At 38.0% G+C, this 25,401-nt stretch overlaps 2 long non-coding RNA genes and 1 pseudogene across 2 annotated transcripts in view; 1 reads left to right on the top strand and 2 right to left on the bottom strand.

The window, feature by feature from the left end:
• LOC147821768 (uncharacterized) overlaps positions 1-10,346 on the top strand; it is an 18,213-nt gene extending 7,867 nt beyond the window's left edge. Inside the window, exon 2 of the long non-coding RNA XR_015446582.1 lies at positions 6,702-10,346. This is a non-coding gene — a long non-coding RNA (uncharacterized LOC147821768). The remainder of the gene's footprint in view (positions 1-6,701) is intronic.
• LOC106008563 (uncharacterized) lies at positions 9,872-25,401 on the bottom strand. The gene is made up of 2 exons (XR_015446581.1): positions 16,897-25,401; positions 9,872-16,488 (listed from the first exon to the last, which is right to left on the bottom strand). It is a non-coding gene; the product is annotated as an uncharacterized LOC106008563 (long non-coding RNA).
• LOC147821767 (U2 spliceosomal RNA) lies at positions 23,744-23,889 on the bottom strand (annotated as a pseudogene).

Here is a 25,401-nt window from a genome sequence, read left to right as displayed (position 1 = left end):
ATTTTTCCCCATCCCCCTGCCCTCCCTTCAACCCCTCTGCCCTTCTCTATTTACAAAGACATTGTTTCCATTTTTTAATTTTCTCATATTAATTCCATTCCCTTCCCTTTCCTGCATCCCTCACACTTTCCCTTTCCATTTGCCCCTTTCCTATTTCTCATTATCTATTTTACCTTTCAGTTGTTATTTACACTTTGTTTCTCACAAGAGAGAAACTATTTGGTATGTACCCATATGTGTCCTATTTATTTCACCGAAGAGTATTGCCTCAATGTGCAGCCATTTAGCTATAAATGTCTCTAATTTCTCACTCTTTATGACTGAGTAGTAATCCATTTTATAGAAAAACCACATTTACTTTATCCAATCTCCAATTGATGGGAAATTGGGCTCTTTCCAAGTTTTACCTATCATGATCTGTGCTCCTATGAACATGGGTACACATATGTAACTGTGGTATGATTCTTATAATTCTTTGAGGAAGATACCCAGCAGGGGAATAGCCGGGTCAAATGGGACTTCCAATGCTAGTTCTTTGAGATATCTCCATATTGATTTCCACAGTGGTTGCACCAGTCTACACTCCCACAGCAGTGGATTTCAAATACTAAAATGATAAGCATATTACAAAATTTCAACTGAAGTAAAAATTTTTCAAAATACACAAGTTAAGCACACATCACTATTCTGTAAAAGTCAGGAGAAAAGTGGTTAAGATAATAGTATTGAAAAACACTACCTATAATGAAATCAATTTAACAATACAACTATTTTTTTAAATGCAATCATCAAAAGCAATTTTCATCACTGGTATCACGGTAAATTCCTGGGTTAATTTGCTTGTGCAAATAATTTCATTTTTTATTTATATATTTATTGGTACATTTTAGGTATACATTTACATTTATAATTAGGTGTTTGTACCTGAACATGATGTATCTTAGTTCTTATATTTTCTCCCATTAACTGTACAACCTTCACCCCCTCACCCTTTCCTACTTACACAGACTTTGATTCCACTTTTTTTTCTTTCTCATAATATTTCCTTTCCCTTCTTCCCTTTCCCCTTCCCCTCCCGCCACCCCCAAACCCTTGGACCTTTTCTTATTTCAAATTATCAAATATTCATTTTAATCATTTTCATCCTTATTTACAATTTCAGTTTCTCACACTAGAGAAACTATTTGGTATTTACACATGTGTGTCCTATTTATTTCACTTAAGAGTATGGCCTCACTATGCATCCATTTAGCTATAAATGTCTCTAGTTTCTCATTCTTCATGGCTGAGTAGTACTCCATTTTATAAAAAAAAATCTTCTTTATCCAGTTTCCAGTCAATGGGGACTTGGGCTGTTTCCAAGCATTAGCTACTACAAACTGTGCCACTCTAAACATAGGTGCACATATATCGCTGTGGTATGATTCTTTTAATTCTTTGGGGAATCTTGCCAGTAGGGGAATAGCTGGGTCAAATGGGACCTCTAGTCCTAGTTCTTTGAGGTATCTCCATACTGATTTCCACAGTGGTTGCACCAGTCTACACTCCCACCAATAATGGAGAAGTGTTCCTTTCTCTCCACACACACCCCCACCCCACCATTTATTGATTGATTTCTTGTTAGCATCCATTCTTTGTGGGGTGAGGTAGAATCTCAGTGTTTTCATCTGCATCTCTCGAATGACCAGTGATGTTGAACATTTTTTCATATATTTATTTGCTGTTTTTACTTCTTTGTCTGAGAAATGTCTGTTCATTTCAGATGCCATTTTTGAATTGAGTCTTTGAATTTGAGAGGTCTGATTTTTTTCAGTTCTTTATATATTCTTGATAGTAGACCTTTGTCTGAGCTACAGCTGCTAAATATTTCTTCCCACATTGTAGGTTGTCTCTTAGCTCTGTTGGTAGTTTCTCTTGCAGTGCAGAAGCTTTTTAATATGATGAGATCCCAGTTGTTGATTCGTGCTAGCTCCCATGCTACTGAAAATTTGTGCATAAAGTCTTTTCCTATGCCAATGTCATCAAGAGTTCTACCTCTTATCTTCCAGCAAGTGTACTGTTTCTGACTTAATATTTAGATCTTCAATCCACTTTGATCTTAGTTTAGTGTGTGGTGATAGGGATGGGTCTAGTTTTAATCTCTGACAGGTTGAAATCCAGTTTTAACAACACCATGTATTAAACATGCTATCTTTCCTCCAATGAGGGTGGTTGGCTCCTTTGTCAAAGATGAGGTGACTGAGTATGTCTGGAGTTGTTTTTGCATCTTCTAATCTATTACACTGATCTTCGGGTCTGTTTCTTTGCCAGTACCATGCTGTTTTTATCACAGTAGTTTGTAGTATAGTTTCAAGTTGGGGATTGTGATGCCCCCAGCCATGTCTCTGTAGCCTAGAATTGCTTTTGCTATTCTAGGTTTCCTCTTATTCCAAATGAATTTTTGGATTGTTTTCTCTAGTTCTGCGAAGTACATTATTGGAATTTCAATTGGCATTGCATTGAATCTATATAGTAGTTTTGGAAGTATGACCATTTTCACTATATTGGTTCTTCCTACCCAGGAACAAGGGATATCTTGCCATTTTCTTATATCCTCTTTGATCTCCTTCTTCAGAGTGCTGTAGTTTTCAGTGTAGAGGTCTTTTGCTTCCTTTGTTAGGTTGATTCCTAGATAGTTCATTTTATTAGAGGCTATTGTAAAAGGAATTATTTCCCAAATTTCTCTCTCAATAGGTCTTTATTTGCATATAAGAAGGCTATTGTTTTTGAGTGTTGACCTTGGATCCAGCTACTCTACTGAATATGTCAATTAGGTCTAGAAGACTTTTGACGGAGTTTTTTGGATCTTCTATGTAAAGTATCATATCATCAGCAAATAATGACAGTTTCACTTCTTCCTTTCCTATCTTTATTCCTTGTATTTCTTTCTCTTGTCTAATTGCTATGGTTAATGTTTCCAGAACAATATTGAACAGGAGTGGTGATAGTGGGCATCCTTGTCTTGTTCCTGATTTTAGCATGAAAGTTTTCAGTTTTTGACCATTTAGTATGATGTTGGCTGTTGGTTCTTCATAGATGGACATAATCAGGTTGAGATAAAGACCTTCTATTCCAACTTTCTGGAGCATTTTTATCATGAATGGGTGTTGGATTTTGTCAAATGCCTTTTCTGCATCTATTGAGATGATCATATGGTTTTTGTCCTTGACTCTGTTAATATAGTGTATTACATTTATTGATTTACGGATGTTGAACCATCCTTACATCCCTGGGATAAATCCGACTTGGTCAGGGCGTATGATCTTCTTGATGACCCGCTGTATTCTGTTTGCCAGTATCTTGTTGAGGATTTTTGCATCTATGTTCATTAGGGAGATTGGTCTGTAGTTCTCTTTATGGGTTGGGTCTTTCCCTGGTTTTGGGATCAAAGTGACACTTGCTTCCAGGAATGAATTTGGAAGTCTTCCCTTTCAATTTCCTTGATGAGTTCAAAGAGTAATGGTGATAGTTCATCTTTAAATGTCTTGTAGAATTCAGCAATGAAATCATCAGGACATGGGCTTTTCTTTGTTGGTAAGTTTTTTATTACATTTTCAATTTCACTCATTGTAATTGGGGTGTTTAGAATTTCTATATCTTCTTCATTGAATTTTGGCAATTCGTATGCATCTAGGAATCTGTCCATTTCTTCTGTGTTTTCCATTTTATTAGAGTCCAAGTTCTCAAAGTAGGAAATGATGATCCTCTGGATTTCTGCTGGATCTGTTGTGGCTTCACCTTTTTCATTCTTAATTGCATGGATTTGAGCCATTTCTTTCCTTTTTTTGATAAGGATGACTAAAGGTTTATCAATTTTATTTCTTTCAAAAAACCCAACTCTTTGATACATTGATTTTTTTGTATCATTCCCTTAGTCTCCATTGCATTGCTTTCTGCTCGGATCTTTATAATTTCATTTCTTGTATGAGCTTTGGGTTTGTTATGCTCTTCTTTTTCTAGGAGCTTGAGGTTCTGCATTAGGTTATTTAACTGAGTTCTCTCTGTTGTCCTAATATGGGCATTCACTGCTATGACTTTCCCTTGTAGAAATGCTTTTGTGTCCCACAGATTCCTGTATGTTGTACTGACATTATTGTTTACTTGTAGAAACTAATTTCTTCTTTAATTTCCTCTGTCACCCATAGGTTTTCAGAAGGGTGTTTTTCAATTTCCATGTGTTTGTGTGAGTTTTGCTGTTTATGTTATTGATCTCCAATTGTTTTGCACTGTGGTCTGATAATATACAGGGGATAACTTCGATTCTTTTACATTTACTTAGGTATGTTCTATGAGCTAGCATGTGATCTATTTTGGAGAATGACCTGTGTGCAGCTGAAAAGAACGTGTATTCTGATTTTGTGGGGTGGAACACTCTGTAAACATCTATTAAGTCCATTTGTTCAATAGCTTGGTTCAGTTTTAGAATTTCATTTCTAGTTGATCTATTTGTGATAGAGGGGTGTTGAGGTCCCCCACTACAATTGTATTAGTGCTTATTTGGTTTTTCATGTCCATTAATATTTGTTTTGTATAGTTGGGACATTCGTATTTGGTGCATAAATATTTAGGATTGTCATCTTCCTCTTGGACTGGTCCCTTCACAAGTATGTAGTGACTATCTTTGTCTCTCTTAGTTTTGGTTTGAAATCTACTTTGTCTGCAAATAAGATTGCTATGCCTTTTTCTGGGTTTCTGTGGCGTGGAGAACTGTTTTCCATCCTTTTACTTTCAGTCTATGGATTTCCTTTTGAGTTGGGTGTGTTCCTTGTATACAGCATATTGCTGGGTTTTGCTTCTTAATCCATTCTGTCAGTTTATTTCTTTTGATTGGTAAATTGAGGTCATTAACATTGATAGGTGAGCTCCCTGCCTCCATCCCAGGCTCCTAGGGCAGTGAAGCTCAGCCAGTCCCAGCACCTGGAAGGAAGCTCCCCTGCCTCCATCCCAGGCTCCTAGGGCAGAGAGGCTCAGCAGGTTCCAGCACCCAGAAGGGGGCGCCCCACCTCCATCCCAGCCTCCTAGGACAGTGAGGCTCAGCCAGTCCCAGCACCCGGAGGGAGGCCCCCTGCTGTCACCCCAAGCTCCCAGGGCACAGAAGGTGAGCCATGTGGGTGCCAGAAGCACCCCCCCCCGTGGAAATGAGAAGACACATAAACAAGTCTCAAAAACAGACTTCTGGATCACCTACAGCAACCCCAAAGGGAAGTGAGGTGGAACACTCTGATACTCAACCACCTGGACTCTCTGAACTGGCAACAAGAGAGGATCTGGGAAAAATGAAATCAGAAATAATTACTCAGATAACAGCAAAGATTTTGCTCATGGTGCAAGACATTAAGAAATCTAGAGAGGACACAGATTAAAAAATAGAGGATCTGAGGAACATGATGGAATCCCAACATAGGAAACAAATGGAATCCATAAAACAGATACAAACAGATTTCCAAGAGATTAAAAACCCCACCAAAAGTCTGCACAGCAGAATGAACCAATGTGAGGATAGAATTTCAGATACAGAAGAAGAGATTGCAATTAGTGAGGAGGAAAAGAAAAACTGCTTTAAAATTGTAAGGGAACACGAGAAATCAATCCAGCAGCTGCTAGATGATGCAAAGAAGAACAACATAAGACTGATTGGAGTCAATGAAGAAACAGGACAGAGTGCAGATGACATCAAAAAACAGTCCCATTTGACCCCGCTATTCCACTGTTGGGGATCTTCCCAAAAGAATTAAAAGAATCATACCACAGTGATATATGTGCACCCATGTTCATAGCAGCACAGTTTGTAATAGCTAAAGCTTGGAAACAGCCCAAGTAGCCATCAACTGGAAACTGGATGTAGATTTGCTTTTTTAATAAAATGGAGTACTACTCAGCCATAAAGAACAAGAAACTAGACATTTATAGCTAAATGGATGCACATTGATGACATACTCTTAAGTGAAATAAATAGGACACACGTATAAATACTGAATAGTTTCTCTAGTGTAAAAAACTTAAAGTGTAAGATTTAAAAGGATTAAAATGAATAATTGATAATATGAAATAGGAAGAAAATGTCCAAAAGGGAAGGGGAAGAGGGAAGGGGAAAGGAAAGAAGGGAAACAAAAATTATGAGAAAAGAAAAAATGGAAACAAAGTCTATGTAAATAGGGAAGGGTGGAGGGGGTGAAGGGCCCACAGGTAATGGGGAAAAAATAAGAACCAAGATATGTACAGGTACAAACACCCAATGATAAATGTAAATGTATCGTATATCTAAAATGTACCAATAAAAGAATTTAAGCAAGAACAACAACTAAAAAGATTTCCCATCATGATTATTTCATCCTTCTGGTTCCAGTTTCTTTTAGGAAGATAGGTGCTTTAGCGTTTGTTGCCTAAACATTTATAAACATTATCTCTTCATGTTGGATTGTTTCACTAACTAGTATGTAGTACCACCATTGTCCATGCCAATCAGTTTTACCTTAAAGTTTACCATGTCTACGATGAAAATTGTTACTCCTATTGGGGGGGGGGGTGTCTTAGTCTATGAAATACTGTTTCCCATCTTTAGATTTTTACTCTATAAATCTTTGAATTAGATGACATTTTTTCATACAACAGAATATTAAATACTGTTTTTTGATCCATTTTGCAATTTCTTTTAATTACAGTTGAGGACTTCTGGGAAGATAGTGGAGTGGTGAATGTAGAGAAACAGCATCTCTGAGATTTGGTATCACTGCTGGAATATAGTAACATGAGGAAGAGGAGAGAAGGGGGCCCCAGGACCAATCAAGGATCTGAAGTAAGAACTGAAGCCAATGGGGAGAGTGAAGAGACTTCAATAAAGGAGGAGGTAGCAAGTGGTGCTCTCTCCCTGAGCCCTAACTCACTGCATGGGAAGGGTGGCTTGAACCTGAAGCCACATGGTGACTACTGGCAACATCAAAGGCCTACACAGAGAAACATATCTGTGAAATGGAGCAGTGGACACAGCAGACTGCAATGGCTGATGATTTATTAGAGTTCAGACATCCCCCAGGAGAGGACAATTGGCTGGTAGCCATCTTGGAGAGGGACCAACTGTGCTCAAAACTCAGAGCACTCAGCTCCAGGGTCAAGGTGAGGCAGAACTGAGTTCAAGGCAGCAGGTCAAAAAGCTGAGTTCAAGTTGAAGGAGCCAAGTTCAACCTGGCTGGAGGCACAAGGAGTGTTGCAGCCTGAACAAATTGGGTTGCAGCCTTACGGCCAGAAATCAACCTGAACTTTGGGGAAACTAAAGGTTCGGGCTTCTTGCAATTATCTACTAAACCACCATAAATCTACAACTGGCTTGCTGGGATTAATCAACACAGATTTGGATTCTGTTTGCTCAGTGTGTCTACCAGTCACAGCAGAAATGCACCTTGAAGTGGATTTTTTCCTTAGAAATTTTTTTCTTTTGTTTTGTTCTTGTTTTGATGAATGTGAACATTGTTTCTAGTTTTTTGGTGTTGTTGTTCTGTTCTGTTCTAGATTACCCTTCTTCCTTTTTTCTTTCCTTCTTTCTTCACCAGTTTCCCAAAATTTTTGTAATCTTCCTTTGTACTCCACTCTTGCTTCAAATATCTCCCTCTTCTGCTATTTGTTTTCTCCTTAATCCATTTTAACTTTTCTTCCCTGAGGGCAAAATCACCATATTAAGAGCATACTTACTGTATACAATTTTCTGGTTTTAGATTTTGTTATATAATCACAAATATATTTCATACATTTAAAGGTGGTAAATGAAGTTATCAGTTTGTCCTTTTCTACACAGTTTGATGCTACTGTCCTTAATAAGATACTAGCAAACAGAATGCAGAAGATCATCAAGAAGATCATACACCCTGATCAAGTGGGATTCATACCAGGGATGCAGGGATGGTTCAATACATGAAAATAAATCAATGTAATACACTATATCAATAGAGCCAAGGACAAAAACCATATGATTATCTCCATAGATGCAGAAAAAGCATTTGACAAAATCCAACATGCATTTAGGATAAAAACCCTACAAAAAATTGGAATAGATGGTCTCTACCTCAAACTGATAGAAGCCATCTATGAAAAGCCAACAGCCAATATCATACTAAATGGTCAAAAACTGAAATCCTTCACGCTAAAATCAGGAACAAGACAAGGATGTCCACTATCACCACTCTTGTTCAATATAGTTCTGGAAACATTATCCATGGCAATTAGACAAGAGAAAGAAATAAAAGGAATAAAGATAGGAAATGAAGAAGTAAAATTGTCATTATTTGCAGATGACATGATACTCTATATAGAAGACCCCAAGAACTCCACCAAAAGTCTTCTAGACTTAATAACCAAATTCAGTCAAGTAGCTGGTTACAAGGTCAACACACAAAAATCAATAGCTTTCCTCTACACCAATGACAGACTCACTGAGAGAGAAATAGGGCAAATAATTCCTTTCACAATAGCATCCAAAAAACTGAAATACCTAGGAATCATCCTAACGAAAGAAACTAAAGACCTCTTCTCTAAAAACTATGGCACTCTGAAAAGAGAGATTGAAGATGATATCAGAAAATGGACAGACATCTCCTGCTCCTGGGTAGGAAGGATTAATATAGTGAAAATGGCCATACTTCCAAAACTGCTATATAGATTTAATGCAATCCCAATTGAAATCCCAGCAGCATACTTCATAGACCTTGAGAAAACAATCAAAAATTCATTTGGAACAAGAGACCCAGAATAGCAAAAGCAATTCTAGGTAACAGACATGGCAGGGGGTATCACAATCCCCAACCTGCAACTCTGCTACAAAGCTACTGTGATTAAAAACAGCATGGTACTGGCAAAGAAACAGACCTGGGGACCAGTGGAACAGATTAGAAGATGTAGAAACAATGCCAGACACACTCAGCCGTCTCATCTTCGATAAAGAAGCCAAATACCCTCACTGGAGGAAAGATAGCCTCTTTAATAAATGGTGCTGGAAAAATTAGGCTTCAACTTGCCAAAGATTAAAACTAGACCTGTATCTCTCACCACGCACTAAACTAAAATCAAAATGGATTAAAGATCTAAATATTAAAATAGAAACTCTGAACCAGTTGGAACAGAGGTTAGGTAGAACCCTTGAAGACATCGGTGTAGGAAAAGATTTTATGAACAAAACCTCAGTTGCCCGTGAACTAGCACAAACAATCAACAAGTGGGCTCTCTTCTTATTAAAAGGCTTCTGCACAGCAAGAGAAACCACCAGCAGTGTGAAGAGACAACCCACAATGCGGGAAATAAATCTTCACCTGCTCTTCCTCAGACAAAGGTCTACTATCTCGAATCTATAAAGAATTTAAAAAGATCAGACCTCCCAAATTTAAAGACCCAATCGAAAAGTGGGCATCTGAAATGAACAGACATTTCTCACACAAAGAAGTAGAAATAGCAAATGAATACATGAAAAAATGTTCAACATCACTGGTCATTTGAGAGATGCAAATGAAAACAATGCTGAGATTCCACTTCAGTCCAGAAAGAATGGCTCCTATCATGAAATCAACCAGTACCAAATGCTGGCGGGGCTGTGGGGAAAAAGGAACCCTGCTCCACTGCTGGTGGGAGTGTAGACTGGTGCAACCGCTGTGGAAATCAGTATGGAGATACCTCCAAGAACTAGGACTGGAAGTCCCATTTGACCCCGCTATTCCACTGCTGGGGATCTTCCCCAAAGAATTAAAAGAATCATACCACAGTGATATATGTGCACCCATGTTCATAGCAGCACAGTTTCTGATAGCTAAAACTTGGAAACAGCCCAAATGCCCATCAACTGGAGACTGGATAAAGAAAATGTGGTTTTTAATAAAATGGAGTACTACTCAGCTATAAAAAATGAGAAATTAGAGACATTTATAGCTAAGTGGATGCACATTGAGGCAATACTCTTAAGTGAAATAAATAGGACACACATGTATAATTACTGAATAGTTTCTCTGGTGTGAGAAACTGAAAGTGTAAATGAGGACTAAATGTATAATAGGTAATGTGAAATAGGAAGAAAAGGGGCAAAGGGGAAGGAAGTGGGAGGGCTAGGGGAAAGGATAGAAGGGAATGGGATTAATATGAGAAAATGGAAAAATAGGAACAAAATCTTTGTAAATAGGGAGGACTGGAGGGGTTGAAGGGAGGGCTGGGCAAGGGTGAAAAATAAGAACCAAGAGAGACTATGTAAAGGTGCAAATTTCCAATGATGAATGTCATTATATTGTATACCTAAAATGTACCAATCATTAGAATGAATAATCGATAATGCAAAATAGGAAGAAAAGGTCCAAATGGGGTAGGGGTAGTGGGAGGGGCAGGGGAAAGGAAAGAAGGGAAAGGAAAAATGATGAGAAATGGAAAAAATGGAAATAAAGTCTTTGTAAATAGGGAAGGGTGGAGGGGGTGAAGGGAGGGCTAGGAATAGGGAAAAAAATAAGAACCAAGATGCATTATGTAAAGGTACAGTTCCCAATGAGATTTGTAATTGTGTTGTATACCTACAATGTACCAATAAAAGAATTTAAAGTGCAAAAAAAACCCCACCAGAATATCATTATACTAATTTACCCTCATAGAAGCATTAGTACAAGAATACAATTTACAATTATCACATTGAATAGCTCTTAATGCATCATTAACCTGGATTGTACCTACAGCTAATACATAAGGTAATTTAACACATGCAGTAATATAATAAGCATTATAATGAAAATAATAATCTGACTGAATATTTGTTTCCCGAAAAGTCTCCATTCCAAGATCCCATAGCTTGTGTTGCAGCAGCAAGTTTCCAAAGTTCCCATTGTTCAGGTCCATATGTGCCATCAGATAATTGAAGGTGAGGATGAGGAGCTGACAGTCCAACATCATGCCAGGCCAAAAGTCCTTTAGGATGATGATGCTCCATAGTGACATTAGTATTCCATACATTAATAAGATAATCACACACAGTAGAATTAATATCATCTGTATAGTTATTTAAAAATTTGCCATATGGTCCCCAATCAATAAAAGTATGATTTTCAACTCTCATATATTTACCTTCTTTACTTTGACATCTGGCCCAGGCTATAGGTACAAATTCAAACTTTTTATAAGAAATATCTTCACAGACAGGATAGTCACCTTTGCCCTCAAAGGTGGTAGTATCATTGATATAAGTATAAAACAAAAAAGCAGTAATCCCAACACTGTGTGGGAATCTCTACGAGGGGGCAGAATAAAGGCCCAAGTTTGGCGTTCCACTGGTAAACATATGGTGTCCCCTCCTATGCATAAAGGGAGTTCCTTATACCCCCAAGAAAATATTATATTATTTACCTTCTTCTAAAGGGAATGTAGGTTTTCCATTTCCCCAGGGAGCAAGCACATGGATGGAATCATTAGTAAAAACATTAGGACCTGGCTCGGACAAATCCACCAGTTGTAACAGTGGAAGACTACTTACTGGTGAAGTGGTGAGGCAAGAACAGCTAGCATAGACACAAAATAATTTTCTGGTGTTGCAGGATTCTTAGTTTTGATTAAGACCTGCTGAGCTCTTTGTGTTAGGTTTTTAATTTGACCTCAAGTAGGGGGATCACAATTGAATTTTGGTCATTGTTTATGACAATTTCCAGAAATTTGAAGAGCTGCCATTTCCTCTACTGGAGGGGTTAGAGGGCTGGGATCCCTCAGAGCCATCCTCAGAGCTTCGGAAGATGTTGCTGGGAACTGGATCAGGGCCAGGGTCCCGAGCCCTGACTTTCTGAAGAGGTGTCCATAATTGTTCTCAGGATCCATCTGGAACAACACAAGCATAGCCTTTCCCTTTTATTATTAACCATACTTTAACCCATTGTTTTGGATCATCTTGTTGTATCCATACTGCTTGCGGATCAGGAAGCAAATTATCCTCTGCAAAATGTCGTTCTGCCATATAAGAATATCCCCTTGAGGCAAATTTTAAAAATTTAAAACAACACAGAATGAAGAATTGCATGTGGCAGTCATCAGTCTTTTCATCATATTTATATATCTAAGATTTCTAGGCAGTCCCTGCCCATATTCCCCCTTTATTTTTAATAATTGTACTTTTAATGTGCGGTGTGCTCTTTCAATAATTGCTTATCCTTGTGGATTATATGGAATACTAGTTATATGTAAAATTTGATGTTGCATAAATAACTTAAAGCTAGTAGAGGAACAAGCAGGACCACTATTGTCAGTTTTAATTTTACTAGGTATACCCATGATAGCAAAGCATTCTAATAAGTGTTTTATAACCTTATGTGTTGCTTCTCCTATTTGTGCTGTAGCCCATAAAAACCCAGAATTAGTATCGATAGAAACATGTAAATAACTAAGCCATCCAAAAAAAGGAAAATGAGTAACATCCATTTGCCATAATTCATTAGGCTGAAGTCCTCGAGGATTGCTGCCTACCTTAACAGGATGGAGGTGTAGAGGATGACAAACTGGACACTTTAAAATAATTTGTTTTCCTTGTCAATAGGGAATTTTCCAATATTGATATAATGAACCTGCATTATTGTGTAACATCTCATGTTGTTCTTCAGGTGAACCAAAAGCTACCAAAGTGTCAGCCTGTTGGTTCCCTTCACTCATTGGCCCTAGTAAATGTGTATGTGCGCGTATGTGAGTTATATAAGTTGGATTTATTTTCTTTATAATTATTTCTTGTAATTCTACAAATAAAGGCTTAAGTGTTGGACAGTCAGTAGAAATTATCGATGTTTCTATATTATTTAAAACATGAACAACATATTGGGAATCGGAAATAATATTTAAGGGTGAAGAATATTCCTTTAGAACTGCAAATAGTTCATTCTGCTAGGCTGAATCATAGTGGGTAATTAACATTTTAAAAATTATTTTGTGATCAGAAAACAGCCCTGTTATATTTGGTTCCATCTACATAATAAGTTTTAGCAGAAATAACAGGTTTCGTTATTAAGATTTTAGATAATATCCAGTCTGTTCTTTTAAAGAAGTCCCATAATTTCCCAGCTGGATAATGATGACCAATAAATCCAAAGTAGTCTGCAAGAGTGATCTGAAACGTCATTGAATTTTGCAAAGTTTGTAAAAATTGAAGAGAAGTGAAAGGAAAAATTATACAAGAAGGTTCCTGTCCTGTTGTCTACCCTGACTTATAAGAAAACTGATAATATCAATGTAAGGAGTTAGAGTTTTAGGATATTTATGTTTTGAATAAACCCATTCAACATGTTTATCTTCTTGAGCTAAAACAGCAATGGGAAAAGTAACAGAGGGTAAAATAAGTAGACAAAGAGGTTTTGTAAGGTCTATTGTTAACAAACTGCTCTTGAATCTTTCGATTAACAATAGTTCTCATCTTGCTGCTTCAGTGAGCCTGCGAGGCCTATTAATATTAGAATCTCCTTCAAGAATCTCAAATAAATTATGTAGTTCATGTGTAGCAATCCCCAAAAAAGGTCAAATCCAATTTATATCACCTAATAATTTTTGAAAATCATTTAAGGTTTCTAAATTATCTATTCTTATTTAACTGAGGGTGTGTATGTGTCCTTTCTAGAACATAACCTAAATATTTAAAAGGCTCACTTTGTTGAATTTTCTCGGGGGCGATTACTAATCCAAAATCTTGTAAGTTTTGTTGGGCAAAATGAAGAATTTCTTGAACTCTACAAAAATCTGGATCAGCAAATAAAATATCATCCATATAGTGTATGATCAAAGAATGTGGGAACATTTCCCTAACTGGCTCTAAGGCTTTAGATACAAAATATTGACACATAGTCAGGGAATTCATCATTCCTTGGGGTAAAACAGTCCAATGATATCTTTTAGCTGGTTCAATATTATTAATACTTAATAAAGAAAAAGCAAATCATTGTCTATCATCTTCTTGAAGAGGAACAGTATAAAAGCAATCTTGTAAATCTATAATTATTATATGCCAATCTTTAGGAATAGCTACAGGTGAAGGGAGTCCCGATTGAAGGGTCCCCATAGGATGCATTGTCTCATTTACTTTTCTTAGATTAGTTAAAAGTCTCCATTTACCAGATTTCTTTTTAATTACAAACATCAGAGAATTCCAAGGAGAAGTGGTTTCTTCTATATGTCCTTTTTCTAATTGCTCTTGAATTAACAATTTTTGCAGCCTCCAGCTTTTCCTTAGTTAGGGGCCACTGATCAATCCATATAGGGTTATCTGACTTCCAATCAATTTTTTAAACTGGAGGTGAAACAACGGCCCCTCCTAAAAATACCCAATCCCATTACCGTTGTTCTTAGGAGCTATCGGCAGAGCTTCATGAATTCCTTGTTCATTTTTTCCTAAACCTTTCCCAGGGACATAACCCATTTTCTGCATAATATTGATACTTTGTTGAGAGTAATTGTCTGGAATGATAATGTGAGCTCTCCACTGGCTCATTAAATCTCTTTCCCACAAGTTCATGGGAATGTCAAGAACATAAGGGCGGATTGTGGCTCTCTGTCCATCAGGACCTTCACATGGAAAAATATAGACACTTTGTTCAACAGTTTTTATGTGTTCAGAGTTGACACCAGTGATATCACAAAAGATTTGCTGTGTGGGCCAAGACTTAGGCCAATATTTCTTGGCACAGATAGTAATATCAGCTCCAGAGTCAATTAAACCTTCAAAATTTTTGTTATTAATTTTTACAGATAACAAAGGTCTAGAATTAGCTTGAATATTAGTTACCTAATTTACTGCATAATTATTAGTGCTTCCAAAGCCTCCACGCCAAATATTATGAGACTGAGTTAAAGAAATATAAGGAAGTAACAGCATTTGTGCATTTCTGACTCCCTTTGTAAATTGCCATGGTATTTGTGTACTCATCATTACCTGAATTTCTCCTCCATAATCACAGTCAATTACTCCAGGAATGACCGAAATTCCTTTTGAACTAAGACTAGAGCAGCCAAGTATAAGGCCAAAAGTTTGAGCTGGCAAAGGGCCAAATAAACCAGTAGGAACATGCTGAGGCACAGTGCCAGGAAACAATGGTAAAGTCCTCCAAGGCTGGAATGTCGAGGGCAGCACTGCCTGCAGTGGCGGGGCAAAGTGATAATATGGAGGGTTTGTCTGCACTTGGCTGTTGAAATTCCAAAAAGTGCCCCGATTTTGACTGTTGTTGGGGGTTCGGAAAACCCCCTTCTTCGAGTTTCCCTGAAAAGGGTTCCCATCTATATCAAATTTAGATCGACATTCCCAAGCTCAATGGACACCTTTTCTACATTTAGGACAAACCCCCAGAGGTTTTCTTTACCTCTATTGTCTTTTTTTGTTTATTATTATTATTATCTTTCTAGGGACAATTTTTCTTAACATAGCCAGTTTGTCCATAACTAAAACATCCTTCTTTATTTTTAGTCAAACCCGCCAAGGCAGAAGCCAAAAGTTGAGCCCTATGACTCTGAGATCCAATGTTTCTACATGCTTTTTAAAAATCCCATATAGTGCCAGTTTCTTTAATTGGTAAAATTGCTTTTTGGCAATCCTCATTAGCATTTTCAAAAGCGAGCAACTTCTCAATTTGTTGTCTAGCCTGTTCTCCAGCCACTCCTCATGAAATGGCAGTGTCCAATTGAGCCAAAAAATCAGCATATGGTTCATTAGGTCCTTGCATGATTTTCAAATAACTACCCTTAGGTTCACCATCAGGCGTAATTCTATCCCAAGCCTCAAGAGCTTTTTCTTTTAACTGGTCATGTATCATTTGAGGAAAGTAATTTGGGCTGCAACAATATCAAATTGTCCGGTCCCAGCCAACATGTCATAAGTAAGCTGATTAAATGGGGCATTCTGACGTGTATTTTCATGAGCATTTTGAGCACATAATTCATTATACCACATGTGCCATTGTATGTACTCTGCAGGTTTTAGTAAATTTCTAACCAACACTTGCCAATCACAGGGAAGAAAATTCCCCGCTGTACTTACCAGGCCATTTAGCATTTCTTTAGAATACTCAGACTGCGGTGCATACAAAACAACTGCCTTTTTCATTGTTTGCATATGAGCCATGTCTAACCCTTCATAAGGGGGGATAATCTGTCCTTGTAGGTCAACATCTCATCTAACTGGAAATGCATATCTAGATTCTTCATCAAACCCCAAAGCGGCCATACAGGCCATGACTTCAAAGAGCTTCACATTTCTACCTGACTGTTGTTATGCCACGCCACTTTACTTTCATTTTGTTTCTATCGCTTCCACGACCTAATTTAGATGCTATTGCTGCAAAATCTTTTGAAGTCACTGACTCGTTATCAGACTCAGTGGGTGAACTCACCCGAGAATGCAAAGACTGAGGCACATCTGGCTGTTTTATGGGAGGAGGAGGAGGCGCGGGCACCGCTTCATAAACGGGCCCGATCGGTTCATTTGTTCTGGGGAAAAAAAATTTTTACTTTCACTTTTAACCTTTTCTAACTCATCATCCAATTCATATTCATGCAATGATATTGATGCACTTTTGACAATGTCTTGTCGACTAACTTGTCCTGCTCCAAACGGAGTTAAAACTGCCCTGATCAATGCCCAAATTGGCCAAAAGTCCACGGGCATATTTTCACCCTCTTGGACGGCTTTGATAATATTATCCTTGACCTGGACCCATGTTTCATCCTCAAAAGTTCCCTCATCCGGGAACCAAGGATTGTATTCTGTAACTATTTTAAGGCAAGCATCACTACAAGCCCGAGATACATGCGCTCCCTGTGCCTTTAAAAGATGATAAATTAAAGTAGAGAAAGCGGCGCCCCGCGCCTGCGTTTGTCCCATAACCCCGTACTTACCGACCTCAGTAGGTCCAGATGTCCACATAGCCACCGGGATTCCTTTCAAGTGCCTGTTCAGGCGCCAGTTGTGGGGGTCTCCTCGAAGAGAGACGCGGACTTGAAGACTGTGCAATGAGAAGAAAGAAAAGAGGGACACGGGGGACCCAGAGCCATAGGAGACTAAGGGCATATATTCTTTGAAGTGAGTACATTTTATACTGTTCTCAACAGGCAGATAAGCAAGCAAGCAGACGCAGCTGCAAGGCTAAAATGGTTGCTGGGGTGTTTAAAAAACACTGTGGCCTTGCTAATGATTTATAGATAGGCTCTCCCCTACTTTCTCAGGCAGCAGAGAGTGTCTCACGGGCCTGTGTGCTCTCCGCCCCAATTCTCAGCAAGCTGATCCGATCCTGGCATGCCAAGGACCTGGGAGTCAGTCATGTGATCATCAGGAGAACAGCACGTCCTGAGACAACCTCTCACAGAAGACCTAATGCTGCTACTCCTCAAATTCTTTAATGAAATTGAAACTGAAGCAATACTTTCAAATTCATTCTTGGAAGAAATTACAGAAAGGAGAATTACAGGTCAATCTCCCTAATGAACATAGATATAAAAATCTCCAAGGTACTGGCAAACAATGCAGCAAATCATCAGGAAGGTTATACACTATACACCATGACCAAGTGGGATGCCAGGGATGCAGGGATGGTTCGCCATACACAAATCAATAAATGTAATGCACTATATTAACAGAACTAAGGACAAGAACTATATGATCCTCTCAACAGGTGCAGGAAAACCATTTGACGAGGTCCAACACCCATTCATGATAAAAACCCTATAGAAAATTGGTATAGATGACTTTAATCCCAATCTCAATCTCATAAAAGCCACCTACGACAAACCAACATCCTATTAAATGGACAAAAACTGAAATCTTTCACACTAAAATCAGGAACAAGACAAGGATGCCCACTGTCACCACTCTTGTTCAATATAGCTCTAGAAACATTAGCCAGAGCAATTAGGAAAGGGGAAAAATAAAAGGAATAAGGATACGGAAGGAAGAAGTTAAACTATCATTATCTGCATATGAAATGATACTCTACATAGAAGACCCCAAAAACTCCACCAAAAGTTTTAGATTTGATAACCAAATTTAGTGGCATAACTGGATACAAAGTCAACACTCAAAAGTCAACAGCCTTCCTGTTTACAAATAACAGACCCATGGAGAGAAATTAGAGAATCCCTCTCACAAAAGCATCCAAAAAAAATACCTAGGAATAAATCTAACCAAGAAAGTAAAAGAAAACACCCTTTTTACCAAGATGGCACCAAAGGTGAAAAAGGAAGCTCCTGCCCCTCCCAAAGCTGAAGCAAAAGCTTTGAAAGCCAAAAAGCTGTGCTGAAAGGCATCCACAGCCACAAAAAGAAGAAAATCCACACATCACCAACCTTCTACCATCCCAAGACACTGCAACTCTGGCGGCAGCCCAAGAACCGTCGGAAGAGTGCTCCCAGGAGAAACAAGCTTGACCACTATGCCATCACCAAGTTCCCCCTGACCACAGAGTCAGCATGAAGATAAAGGACAACAACACAGTGTGACGGACCAGCCGCCACCAGTCGAAAGGTTCCTGAATGGGGGAAAGGAGGACTGAGAAAATAAGACAAAGAGACAGAGTCGGGAGGGCTCCCAAGACCGAGCGCCCCAAGTTTATTTTCACCTTTCTTTTACACACTCTGTGAGTTAGGTCATTAATCATGACCTTTATCAAAACACCTGCTTCCTTGTTTACTAGTTCTTTGGGAATTCCCCGCCCTCAAGGGCTACTTTGTTTCTTGAGGTTATAGAACATTCATCTTGTTTTTAAGGCAACCGCTGAAGGTAAGCATTGGAGTTGGCAAGGACACGGTTCCCCAAAACATAATCCCCTATTTACAACGGAGGGTAAACTTAAAATGGAGTTTTTTTGGCTGCCACCGCTCCCCACACACAGTCGTGTTCACTATGGCTGTCAAGGCCAATAAGCACCAGATTAAACAAGCTGTGAAGAAGCTCTATGACACTGACATGGCCAAGGTCAAATACCCTAAGCTGGCCTAAGGGAGAGAAGAAGGTGTATGTTCAACTGACTCCTGATTATGATGCTTTGGATGTTGGCAACAAAATTGGGATCATCTAAACTGAGTCCAGCTGGCTAATTCTAAATACACATTATTTTCACTATATATATATGAAAAAGAAAACTTACAGTACTCTGAAAAAGGAGATTGAAGAGGATATCAGAAAATGGAAAGATATCCCTTGTTCCTGGACAGGAAGAACCAATATAGTGAAAATGGCCATACTTCCAAAATTGTTATACAGATTCAAAGCAATCCCAATCAAAATCCCAACAGTATTTTCTACAGAATTAGAAAAAACAATCCTAAAATTCATTTGGAACTAGAAGAGACCTAGAAGAGCAAAGGCAATTCTGGCCAACAAAGGCAAAGCAGGGGGTATCACAATCCCTGACTCTAAACTATACTACAAAGCCACAGTAATAAAAATAACATGGTACTGGCAAAAGAACAGACCTGAGGATCAAGGAACAGACTAGAGGATGCAGAAACAACTCCAGACATACTCAACCACTTTATCTTTGACAAAGGAGCCAAACACCTTCCCTAGAAGAAAGATACCCTCATTAATACATGGTGCTGGAAAAACTGGCTTTCCACATGCCAAAGATTGAAACTAGACCCATATCTTTCAACACCCACTAACCTAACATTGAAATGGATCAAAGATCTAAATATTAAAAGAGAAACACTCAATCTGCCAGAAAAGAGAATAGGTAAAATTCTTGAGGACATAGGGGTAGGTAAAGACTTCATGACAACAAAACCTAGACCACACAAGAAATACTACATACAAAGAATCAACATCTGGGACCTCATCTTATTAAAAAGCTTTTGCACAGCAAGAAAAACCGCCAACAGCGGGAAGAGACAACCTACAGAGTGGGAAAAAAATTTTACCAGCTATTCAGATAAAGGACTATTATCTAGAATATACAAAGAATTAAAAAAAGCAAAAACAAACCCCCAAATTTAAAAACCCAATGCAAAACTGGGCATGTGAAAAATAGACACATCTCAGATGAACAATTAGAAACAGCAAATAAATATATGAAAAAATACTCAACTTCACTGGTCATTTGAGGGATGCAAATTAAAGCAACTCTGAGATTCCATCTCCAAAAAGAATAGCTGCTATTAAGAAATCAACCAATAAGAAAAGCTAGAGGGGCTCTGGGGAAAAAGGAACCCTTCCCTACTGCTGGTGGGAGTGTGGACTGGTGCACCACTGTGGAAATTGGTGTGTAGATTTCTCAAAGAACTAAAACTAATTAAGAGAGACAAAGAAGGTCACTACATCCTTGTAAAGGGCACATTCCAAGAGGAAGAGATGACAATCATAAGTATATATGCACCAAATACTAGTGCACCCAACTATATAAAACAAATATTAATGGCCATGAAAAACCAAATAAGCACTAATATAATTGTAGTGGGGGACCTCAATACCCCGCTGTCACAAATAGATCATCTAGACAGAAAATAAACAACAAAACACTAGAGCTGAACCAAACTTTTGAACAAATGGACTTAATAGATGTCTACAGAGTATTCCACCCCACAAAATCAGAATACACATTCTTTTCAGCTGCACACAGGTCATTCTCCAAAATAGACCACATGATAGTTCATAGAACATGTTTAAGTAAATGCAAAGGAACTGAAGTTATCCCTGTATATTATCAGACCATCGTGCAATTAAACTGGATATCAATAGCATAAGAAACCGCAAGAACTTCACAAACACATGGAAATTGAATAACACTCTCCTGAACAACCAATGAGCCACAGAGGAAATTAAAGAAGAAATTACACAGTTTCTACAATTAAATGATAATATCAATACAACATACAGGAATATATGGGACACAATGAAAGCAGTTGTACAAGGGAAACTCATAGCAGTGAATGCCCATACCAGGAAAATAGAATGAGCTCAAATAAACAACCTAAGGCAGAACCTCAAGCTCCTAGAAAAAGAGCAACACAAGCCCAAAGCTCATACAAGTGCGGAAATAACAATCAGAGCAGAAATCAATGCAATGGGAACTAAGAAAACAATACAAAAAAACAACAAATTGAAAAGATGGTTCTTCAAAAGAATAAATAAAATCGATAAACCCTTAGCCAATCTTAACAAGAAAAAGAAAAGGCTCAAATCCAGGCAATTAGGAATGGAACAGGTAAGATCACAACAGATCCAGCAGAAATCCAGAGGATCATCAATACCTACTTGGAGAACCTGTACTTCAATAAAATAGAAAACACAGAAGAAATGGACAGATTCCTAGATACATATAAATTACCAGAGTTGAACGAAGAATATATAAAATTCTAAACACCCCCATTGCAATCAGTGAAATTGAAAACATAATTAAAAATTTACCAACAAAGAAAAGCCCAGGTCCTGATGGCTTCGCTGCTGAATTCTACAAGAAATTTAGGGAAGAGCTAATACCACTACTTCTCAAACTCTTTAATGAAATTGAAAGGGAAGCAATACTCTGAAATTCATTCCTGGAAGCAAACATTACTTTGATTCCAAAAGCAGAGAAAGACCCAACCAAAAAAGAGAACCACAGGCCAATCTCCCTAATGAACATAGACATAAAAATCCTCAATAAGATACTGGCAAACAGAATACAGAGAATCAAGAAGATCATACACCCTGTCCAGGTGGGATTCATCCCAGGGATGCAAAGATGGTTCAACATATGTAAATCAATAAATGCAATACACTTTATTAACAGAGCCAAGGGCAAAAATCATATATATGATCATCTCAATAGATGCAGAAAAAGCGTTCGACAAAATCCACCACCCATTCATGATAAAAACCCTACAGAAAATTAGAATAGAAGGTCTTTATCTCAACCTGATTAAGGCTATCTATGAAAAACCAACAGCCAACATCATACTAAATGGTCAAAAACTAAAATCTTTCAGGCTAAAACCAGGAACAAGACAAGGATGGCCATTATCACCACTCCTGTTCAATATAGTTCTGGAAACATTAGCCTCAGCAATTAGACAGGAGAAAGAAATAAAAGGAATAAAGATAGGAAAAGAAGAAGTTAAACTGTCATTATTTGCTAATGACATGATACTCTATTATAGAAGACCCAAAAACTCTGCTAAAAACCTTCTAGACTTAATTGACAGATTCAGCAGAGCAACTGGATACAAGATCAACACTCAAAACTCAGTCACCTTCTTGTACACAAATAACAGACTCACTGAATGAGAAACTGGGGAAATAATTCTTTTCACAATAGCATCCAAAAACTGAAATATCTAGGAATCAATCTAAAGAAGGAAGTAAAAGGCCTCTACCTTGAAAAGTACAGCACTCTGAAAATAGAGATTGAAGAGCATATCAGAAAATGGAAAGACATCTGTTGTTCCTGGGTAGGAAGAACCAATGTAGTAAAAGTGGCCATACTTCCAAAACTGCTATATAGATTCGATGCAATCCGATTGAAATCCCAACAGTATATTTCACAGAGCTAGAGAAAACAATCCAAAAACTCATTTGGAACCAGAAGAGACCTAGAATAGCAAAAGCAATTCTAGGCAACAAAGACAGGACAGGCGGCATCACAATGCCCAACATAAAACTATACTACAAGGCCACTGTGATAAAACCAGCATGGTACTGGAAAAGAAACAGACCCGAGGATCAATGGAATAGATTAGAAGATCCAGAAACAACTCCAGACATACTCAGCCACCTCATCTTTGACAAAGGAGCCAACCACCCTCAGTGGAAGAAAGATGATAGCCTCTTTAATAAATGTTGCTGGAAAAACTGGATTTCAACTTGCCAAAGATTAAAACTAGATTCATATCTTTCACCACACACTAAACTAAAATTGAAGTGGATCAAGGTCTAAATACTGGGGATCAAACTCCAGACCTTGTGCTTCTGAGGCAGGCAGCAGAACCACTGAGCTAAATCCCCAGCCCTTCAATCTATCTTGAAACAAAAATATTCAGGAAAAAGTGCACCTGTAACAACACATACAGAATTTTTGGTATTATTCCACAAACAATACTACTTACATTGTGTTACAGGTAATGTGGATTAAAGTAAATAGGCACCGGGTATAGTGGTGCATGCCTGCAATCCCAGCACTCAGGAGGCTGAGGCAGGAGGATCACCTCAAGTTCAAGGCCATCCTGACCTAGTGAAACCCTGTGTCAAAAAACCAAAAATTTGGGCCAGAGATTTACTTCAGTGGTGCCGACGCCTGCCTTGCAAGCATAAGGCCCTGAGTTTGATCCTTGGTACAAAAAAAAAAATTGCCCTAGTACCTGTCATTTGGTACTGGATAGAAGTGGGGAGGGGAGGGAAGGGGAGGAAAGGAGGAGAGGACAGTCCATGACTCACCACCCTTTCCAGCCAAAATAATTCCCTTAGTACTTGCAAATCTCCCAGAACCAATTAACAGAAAGCACAAACCTATCATTATAGCTCCATTCCTTTTTTTCTTTTCTTTTCTATTCCTGTTTGATGACTAGTCAAAGAACAATGGCAATACACAGGCAGGGCCAGTCAGACACTAGAAGGAAAATATCTCTCCCCTCTTTTTTGAGGGAGGGAGTTGTTTGTTTTTTGAGATAGGGTCTTGTTATGTAGTTCAGGCTTGCCTTGAACCCATTATGTAGCTCAGGCTAGCCTCAAATTCACAGTGATCCTCCTGCCTCAGCTTTCCTAGTGTGGGACTACAGGAATGTGCCACCATACCCAGCTTCTCCCTCCTCTTCAGTCCATAAAAACTGGGCCTGGTAGAGGTTACCTTTAGAAAAAGTTAACCTGAGAATGAAAATCTATGAATGATGCTACACTTGATCTTAGCCAAAAGGCCAAGAAGCAATAACCTGCGAATGAAATCAGCACCAAGGAAGATAGAACTGTAAGTACGGATCCACACAAGCATGCATAAAATTTCCCCTCACCCTTAGACTTTAGTTCCAAAATCTTCACAAGCCTGTTTCTACAACTGAAAGGATTCTAGCAATGGAGTATAACACAACCATCAAGAAAATGAGGTGGATCTATATGTACATACATAGATTTTCACAATATGTTAAGGGAAATAACAATTTTCAGAGCATTATTATACCATTTTTTTGTTGCTTTAAAATAATTTTTTATTAATAACGAGAATTGGGGGAAAAAATCTTTAACACCATTAAGACTTTCAATTTTTTTTAAGATTTTTAAATTTTTTATAGGGTGAAAATGATCAAAGTATGTCATGTGCATGTGGAATTATGCCTAAGTGTTTATCAGTGTTTATTATATAACTTTCTTTAATCTACCTCTGAAGAGTCAAATAAAAAAGTAGATATTTCACCACCCTTCTATTCCAGAAAAATGGAGTACATATGATATGCTCTAAAAATATGGTAAAATAGGGCCAGGGATTTAGCTCAGTGGTTTTGCCACCTGCCTTGCAAGTGCAAGGGCCAGAGTTTGATCCCCGGTACCAAAAAAAAAAGGTAAATATTTAAATTTTAAAATTTCATTATAGTGAAAGACACATTGCCATTAATCTCCCTCAAAATACGCACCCTTGATTCAAACACACTTGAGGGCCTAGTTGCATTGCCATTGATGCCTCTATGTTCTGAATCAGTTCAAAGCATTTTGGTCATTTTGACTTAGGCGAAGAGTAAAAAGCTGCACAGTGCCAGATCCAGTAAAATGAGGACATAGTGTAATGTTTTTATGAGTCTGCCTTTACACTGAATGGCATTTAGAAGCAACATTCACTATATTTACCACACCTCCTAAAGACACAAAAGACTTCCAGAACTGCTTCAGAAAGTGGCAAGAATGATGGGATAAGATATTTTGAAGGTAATTAATGGCAATGTCTTTTACTGTAATAAATTTTTTGAATTTAAATATTCACAAATGTTTTTATCTCACCTCAGATACTTGAGATTGAATGATATCTCAGCAGTTTTTGAAAATACATTCACATTTATATCTAAGGTGCAATAATAGAACAAGAGACTGAAGAGAAATACTTCTAAAGAAGCTCAAAATAATGAAAGCACTCAAATCAAGGTACAAATTTTGTTATCAGCATAATTTCAAGGTCACACTATGGGTAGACCAAAAGATAGAACACTTGGCAACTCAACATATAGGACTGGCCTTTTACTACATCAGTATTTTCATCTCAAATGTCAAACTCTTACCTCTAACAGGGCTTCTCTCCACTCCTACACTAAGGCATCTGAGCTGCTTAACTATTCATTGAGGCAAAACATGCTTTAACTCAAAGAAGAACACATCAGGACTAGTTATTAATTGATCACATGAATAAAGATTGATATAAATTTAGATTTAAACCAAAAGAGAAATAAAATGAAATC

The sequence above is a fragment of the Heterocephalus glaber genome, unplaced genomic scaffold, assembly GCF_053883595.1.
Source record: "Heterocephalus glaber isolate CG9 unplaced genomic scaffold, H.glaber_assembly_v1.0 deba00001707, whole genome shotgun sequence".
Lineage (NCBI taxonomy): Eukaryota > Metazoa > Chordata > Mammalia > Rodentia > Bathyergidae > Heterocephalus > Heterocephalus glaber.
This window is presented reverse-complemented; position numbering and strand designations above follow the sequence as displayed.